Consider the following 6,710-nt stretch of genomic DNA (forward strand, 5'->3'; position numbering starts at 1 on the left):
TAACCACCGTTGATGCCTAAGCTTCAACTTCCAAGCCTTAATCGTACACCCCACATTGGTGACCCAACAATCTCTCTTCAAGTCAAATAATAATGTCCATAATTCTCTCAACTGGATGCTCAATCTCCAAAGGAAAGTATAGCTTCACAATTTAAATTCCTATGTGACCCAAGTCACAGTTAATTCCTGAAGATAATCAGAACAATTATTGCTAACCATCATTCCATTGAGTAACCTGCTTCGATTGCACACTCCAATCGACTCAACAAAAACTCCAAGTCAAAATCTCTTGAATTTAATACTATCGTGTAGACACCTCTTCAACACCTATCAAGGCCACTTCTTCCAAACCAAAAAAAGAGACTAGGACCTGTACTCTCCGAAATCTACACATACTCACAACTATTACGCGTCGATCTCATGCATCCTTAGCCAAAACCAATACTCCTCCAACGTGCAAGTAATCCATCACTACCATTTCCATCATCTGGACCTATATCCTTGAAATCAACAAGAATCATTTCCTAAATATGCACGATCTATTATCTTAAAAATTGATATGGATCAAATCCTAAACCTGCCACTGTAACCTCAAGCTAAAAGCAATAATTTTCCGAACTAGATCAACAACTTCAATCCTCAGAAAATATATGAACTAGATCATTACCTTTCATCTCCAAAGAAATTCTCTCTTAAATAATTCCCATATCAGTAAGTCAACTCTGATAAATTCCATTTTAATGGTTACAGACTAATCAACCACCAGAATAGATCAAGCTAGCGTACCAACTCTACAAAACTAAGAACTCAAATCTTATTATAAATCAGTCATTCAAATATGCAATTCTACAACCTTAAATAATATAAGAATCAATCTATGAAATTTGTAAGATCGATAACCTTAAATCTAAAACAATCATTTAAAAAAAAACTTGTAGATTCTAAAGCCCCAAATGATACCAAATTGCTTATACGAGTCGACAAAATATAAAACTTCTAATTTAATTAATCGCTTAAATGCTTGTTGAACCTACCACCTTAAATCCCATAAACTTATTTCCTAAAAAATATAGGCCTCAAACCTTAGATGAACTTCTCGTAAATCTATCCTTGAAATTCATTGAACTTGCAACCTCCTACTCCGTAGACTCATTACATAAATTCTACGGAACCTAAGATCTCAATTATCCTACTCCCCAAAGAGATCACCCAAACCATGTCATTCCCTTCAAGCCTCAAGATTATAAAAGCAACCCAAGTCGATAATAGTTCAAACATACTTCACCAAATATTAATACCTATCAATGACATCTCCGGTCGTACCATCTTCTTGCCATAACTTAACCCTTAACCCCATTCTTACTCAAAACAAATTAAAATATAATTATAGTAAAATAAATTAAAATACAACAAAATAACATGAAATAAAATAGCATAAAACCAACAAAATAAAATAACATACAATAAATTAAAACAAATATATTAAAATAAACACACAATAAAACAAATAAATTAGCGTACAATAAAATAAATAAAACAATTAAAATAACATACTACAAGCAAAATAAATTTCAAATCACAACTTTAAAACAATCTGGTACTCCACTTACAGGACATGTGGTTTTATCTAGAGTCAAACTGCTCTGATACAACAAGTGGCGCTCCCGACCCCCAAGTTAATTCAGGAATCGAGACGTCTGGATGATGACAACACGATCATGCATCCTAGCAATAAGTGCCAAGTGCGTGTACATGCAACAGTGTATAACAAAAATAAAGCAGCGGATAATTCAAATAAGTCGACTACGTATTATAATTGTTTAATACAAATCTACTTAAAACAAAGCATTTAAAGAGTAATACAATTATCCCATAAAACATAATAATTCCAAAAAAAAAAAAAATACATAATTCAACAAACGGGAAACAAATCTCAAACACGAGCAAGTGATCCCAAATCACTCCTCCAGTGGAGCCAAATCCTCATGCTCAACATCAGCATCTTCTGCATCAAAATATGTGATATCATAAAACGGTAACACAAGTAAGTAATAATCCAAACAACTTACAAGATAAAAATACATTAATGCAACCAACTGTTATGCATGCATATGATGAAATATACATTAGGCCCAAAACATCATTTTCTCTGAAAATGAATATTTTCCAATGCATGCCAAAATCTCATCTTGGCCCAAAACATTCCACTAAAACATTTCCCGCCATTTTCCCTGAAAATGGCTCAAAACAATAATCCATCATTTTCCCAGAAAATGGTCTACATAAAATCCTTTTATCCAAAACACAGGTCATTTTTTCAGAAAATGGCCCACATAGAAATCCACCATTTTTCCAGAAAATGGTGCACATATCCATTTATCAAAAACTACCACTTTTCAAGAAATAGCCCATTAATCCACTTTTTGTCGTAGGCACCATGATTTCCCCTAAGAACCATCCGCACACCCTAGCTCCCTTCGTTACACCACGGGTAAAGACCGTGCAAGTGACTTCGTAATGAGCGATACCCAGTTCCATACCCAGCGCGTTTGTGGCCAAGCATCCTCTAGCCCTTGCCAGCAAGAAGGACTACAGAGTCGGCACGAGATAGTTACTATCTTGTCCGATCCCGTTGTCGCCCAACAACAACTCAGGGGACGTCACTCAATATATTCCGCTCCTGATTGACCAGAGGAGCTCCATCGGGATAATGCTCCATCTTGGCTTAGGGTCGTGATACACACGCACCTAAAATCTATTTCTCACATAAAAATCCAGTTTTCAAATATACACATGAACATGAATGCAATTATGCGAAAACTCAATTTTCATTTACAAACATGAACATGCGTGCAAATATGCAATATACATGACACAACACAAATATCCAACTACAAATTCCCGCATAACCCAATCACACAACAACTTCATCCTCCAATCCAACCGACCCCCTTACTCCTTAGACATAGTCTGGCACAACCAACCAGTTCACTGTAAATAGGACTTAGTGCAAAAATACATTTAAATCTCAAAAGTTCTTTGGAAAAATACTTACAATGCTATATTATAATTTTTGAAGGATCACGGAAGTGCTAGAACTGGCAACACAACAATGAAACAGTGTATTTTCGACAATGGTTGTGGGTTTAAAAAAACTAACTTTTGAACGGGGACAAACGAAGACTTGAGATTATTAGGGAAGAGCTTACGAGTGTTAGTGAAGCTACTGGTGGTGCTCATTGGCCTTGGGTGGCGGCATGGACGGCGGTTGGAAGCCAAAATACCCAAATTGGAAGAAGAGCTAGAGAGGCTTCAAAGGTGGCGGATCGGGGCTGAGCTTGGGTGGGTTACGTAGCTGGGAGGCCGCCGGTGTTGTGGTGAAAATATGGTGGCCAATGGTAGCGCGATGGCAGCACTAGAGCACAATGGGTGCCGCGGCTTGAGGCCGTGCGTGAGGGCTGACGGTGGCAAATGAGGAGCTGAAAATGGAGGGGTGAGGTCGTCGGCCGGAGGGGAAGAGAATGGGAAGGGCAGTGACGACCACGGCGGCACGCTGGGAGGGAAGAAAAAAATGAACAGGGAAGGGGAAGGAAGACGTCGTGCACGGGAGGGAAAAGCAAGGCAAAAGAAGAAGAAAAGTAAAGAAGGAAAAGAAAAAGAGGGAAAAGAAAAAAGGAAAAAGAAAAAGTGATGGAAAGAAATGAGGTCCAATTCTCACATCTTGGGTTACAATATTGATCAAACGAAAAGAATTTCCAAACAATAAGTTGAATAAAATAATTTAAACGCTGTGAATAGCTTAAATAAAATAATAATAAAAATCCAACAACAATAATTCTAAAGCCCACAAACAAACTAATTTAAATTAAAGAGCAATTTAAATGCAAAATAATAATTAATATTAAGAAAACATATCAAAATAAATTTCATAACTTAAAAATTATAAAAATAAACCAACGAGAAATCCAATAATTTTAAAACAAGATAACTAATATTTAAATTAATTAAAATAATAATTCAATTAAAATACACTAAAATATGAGATATCACAATGACGGCAAGAGACGGAACATTAATGGCATATACCAGAAAAAAATATGACAAGACGTGCAAGAAAATTTGCTGGAGGTGTCATCTTTAAAACCATTCCTATCTAGCTTTTGTTTTTAGCTTCCTATAGTATATTTTCGAAGAAATAAATTTTGAAAAAAGAAATCATGGGTAAAATCATTTTGCATCCGTCTCTTTATTGCTATGAGAAGAGATGAAAATTAAGGTCCCGTTTCGATTTGGAGATAAGATGAAATGAGTTGAAATAATTTCTGAATAATAATTAGATTTATGAGTTGAAATTTATGAATAATAGTGAATAGTAGTGAATATCTCTCAATCCAAACCGGCTCTAAATGTTTTATTCACTTATTTTAATATGAAAGTTATCGAGAAATTAGATATAGGAAAAAAGGTAGGGATCTCACTGGAAGCTACCTCTCTCATTTTTTTTTTTTTTTTTTTATGTGTAGTGATTAAGAAAGTGTTGTTTACACTACAACACAATTGCTTTTTAGTGACAGTTGAAAAATTGTGATAGTCCCCAAACTGTTACTAAAAAGTCTTTTCTATGACGGTATGTGGAAACCGTCATAGAAAATAGAGAAGATTCATTTAAAGTTCCAATGCATGGGAAATTTACGTTCGAACGTTATATGTACGTTTGAACATTGTAGCTACTTACGTGCGAACGTGAAATGTTTTGGCGCCAACGTTCAAACGTTAGTAATTAACGTTCGAACATGAAATGTTTTGCGCCAACGTTCAAACGTTAACTACTAACGCTCGAACGTTAATTGTCAATTTAAATTAAATATGACTCTAATTTAAAAATTATGTGATTTTCATAGTGCATAATTTGTGAAAAAGTCCAAAAAATTGACTTGTATGTATTTATATATACACAATTTGTAATATATAAATATATATTTATGTTTATATATATTTGAAATGCAGTGATTTAGTATTAAAGTTGAAAAATATAACATTAAAGAAGATTGAGAATTGAAATTAAGAAACCATAGAAATATTAAATAATATTTTTTTTTACATGTATTAAAAGTAAAATACCAAATATGATCGAATTTCGTAAACACCACTCAGATGATAGTGTTGTTCGCGAAATTCGAACTCCGTACATCCTCAGTCAAGGCATCAACTTTGTCGTTGAGGATACCTACACGATGGGCGATCTCGACGACAGACGCCACTACAGCTGGAGCGATCGATCTTATGATCGATATGCGTAGTCAACTGTAAGATCACCACATCAACCCAAGCAGGCTGCGCATCTCCCACAGATGTACAGGGCGACTGCTGACTACTACTCCCCACATGACCTGGCTCAAGTTGCGTCGGAGGAACTAGATCCTCTACAGGGGGTGGCTGACGTCCCCTCGCCTGTCCAATGCTACGTCGATGTGTAGTCATGTTGAGGGGGCTCATTTGATCTTTGACCCGCTCCTCTTGTTGGGTTGGCACTCCCCGTGCAAGTAATACCCGACTGATAAGGACCCCATATGAGAGATTATCTGTGGAGACGATGCTGGCTTCGTAACGGATCCTCTCAAAGATGTGCAGTGGAAAATCTATGGGATCTCCACGTGCCACTCGTATAAAAAATTGTGCCCGAAGCTGACTAAATGTGATTTATGTGCCACAGGATCCACGTTTGTTGTAACCATAAGGTGCAACATGCGGAAGAAAGGTAGTAGATGGTTCTGGTCGATGGCATTCTTTCTCTTGATCTGCATGCGGTCCCTCCCGGTGAGGATGTAGAAATCCTCGTCTCAGTCATCATCCCTAGCCTCGAGGCCAGTATCTTGGCCTTTGACCAATCTGCATCTTTGGCTGATGCTGGCTCAAATGGGTTGCCAGTAGATGATGCAAAAGTGCCTACATCCTCACGGGATGTAGCATGTGCAGATGTCTCAACTCCTCAACGAATCCCGAGGTGCTCGGTGATGAAATTTGGTGAAATCTCAATGGAAACACCACGTATAATCATGGTGTGAGAGGATGTGTCCTGAGGCATGTCACAAATCCCCATATAGAACTCCTAAACCATTGAGGGGTGTACCTTCCCCCTCAATGTGCAGATATTTCACCAGCCTCTATTGAGGAAAACATCTCTCAGGTTCGTCTGCTCCCATATGATTTCATCAAACTCATTAATCAATACCTTTCGCTCTACTATAACAGTACGAGCCCCGATACGAGCAGTGTCCTAAGTGGCTCATTCCCTCTCTCGTTTCCTAGTATGTAGAGGATGAGCTATATCCTGAAAATAGAAAAGGAAAAAATATTATTTACATTTATGCATTTTTTGTGTTAATTTGTAAGTGTTGCTCTGCATTAACGTTCGAATATAATGAAGGAAACGTTCGAACGTTCAAATAAAACGTTTGGATGTGTATCCTTTACATTCTCACGTAAAACACATACGTGTGAACGTATAACATATACTTTTGAACGTAAGCAATAAATAAATTTTAATGACGTACGGTTGGACGTTTATGTTATAGGTTTGAACGTATGAGTTTTACATGCGAACGTAAAGGATGCACGTCCGAACGTTGAAGCATAAATAAATTTAAAAAGTAGTTAGTACGTTCGGACATACTAATTAAACGTTTGGACTTAAATTTGACGAAAAATTA

The sequence above is a fragment of the Juglans microcarpa x Juglans regia genome, chromosome 3D (genome assembly GCF_004785595.1).
Source record: "Juglans microcarpa x Juglans regia isolate MS1-56 chromosome 3D, Jm3101_v1.0, whole genome shotgun sequence".
In the NCBI taxonomy this organism is placed as follows: Eukaryota; Viridiplantae; Streptophyta; class Magnoliopsida; order Fagales; family Juglandaceae; genus Juglans; species Juglans microcarpa x Juglans regia.